Genomic DNA, 1421 nt, shown 5'->3' on the forward strand with positions numbered 1-1421 from the left:
CTACAGTAAGCGGCGCGCTTCCCTGGGTGGAGGGCAGGGGGCGCGTCCTCCGCCCCGGCTGGGGGTCTCCATCCCCGCCGCTGCTGCACCTGTCGGCGCGCACCCCGGTTCTCCAGGGTGGAGCCGGAAAGGGACGCTGAGAGGCGGGCGGGGGGGGGGGCCNCGGCCGTGGCAGGCCCGCCGTGGCCTGGGAGGCAGTGCCCCACCTCGCTGGCCACGCTTCCTGCTCTGTAAAGTGGGGTTTGAAGGAAGGGCCCCTTTGGGCCACATCTATGCCGTCCTCCCCTGACGTTCGGCCACTCGCTGCTCTACAGGGGACCTGCCAGCTACTGGTGCTTTCCCTTCTGCAACGGAGAGCCCTCAGGGAGGCTCCCAGGAGTCCCCCCACACGGCCTGGGGTGAAGGGCAGGCAGGAGGGCTTCCTGGAGGAAGCTGCACCTTGAAGGACGGCAGGAGTCGGGAAAGGTGCTCCAGGCAGAAAGCTGCATGTGAAGCAGCCGGGGGAAGAACACTGCAGTGTGGCCGCCAGGTGTCGGCGAGGCAGGGTGGATGCGGGGGAACTGTTGGCTCTTATTTTGAGGGCACGGGGGAGCCATGGGAAGTATTGGAGTGAGGGAGGGATGGAATCCAACCCGTGACTCTCAGAGCTTCCTTCCGGCTTTCCACGAGTGGACTGTGGGAGGCCAGCGAGGCTGCCCTGGTGGGAGGGCTGTGGGGAGCTGGGAGAGCGAGCGTCCAGCTGAGCAAAGCTTGAGGGGCGGGCGGGAGTGTGGAGTTGGGGAGCTCGGGCTGGAATGAGGAGTCTGGTGGGTGGCCCTGCCGCCAAGCTCAGTCTGATGAGGATGCAGCAGTGACCACCAGATGGGGGGGGGTGTGAAGGTGCCCCAGGCTCAGCCCAGGAGGGGAGCCGGGTGTGGGGGGGGGAGGAGGGGCAGCCCTGGGTGGGGCTCCAGGAGGGGCCTGGGCTTAGGGAGCACGACGGACACGCGGGAGTGTCCTGCATCCCCTCGCGCTTCCCCTGGCTGTGCTCGGCGTGGCAGCCGGACCCCAGGAATCTTGCCGCAGCCCCAGGCCTGAGTCCCCACTGGGGTTCCCGGCTGGGCCTTGGGCAGGATCAATATTGGGGCGGGAGGCACAGGCTGCGGCCTTCCCTACCCGACACGGTTTCTCCCGTGTGACTGTCCCGTCGCCCCTCCCGTGCCCGACCCTCACGTCGACCTGCAGGACCACTTCTCCTCCCTCCGATGGGCACGGCGAGGCCCGCAGCGGCCAGAACTGGACTCCGGAGTCCTTCCTGTGTCAGGTCCCCGTCATGCCTTGCCTGTCACCCACGCCTCAGCTTCCTTGTCTGGGCACAGCCCAGGGGCGGTCCCTGAGGCCCGGGGCTAAGGCCGCAAGTCGGATGCCGGACAGGCATACAG

Source organism: Crocuta crocuta, unplaced genomic scaffold (genome assembly GCF_008692635.1).
Source record: "Crocuta crocuta isolate KB4526 unplaced genomic scaffold, BGI_CrCroc_1.0 scaffold443, whole genome shotgun sequence".
Classification (NCBI taxonomy): Eukaryota; Metazoa; Chordata; class Mammalia; order Carnivora; family Hyaenidae; genus Crocuta; species Crocuta crocuta.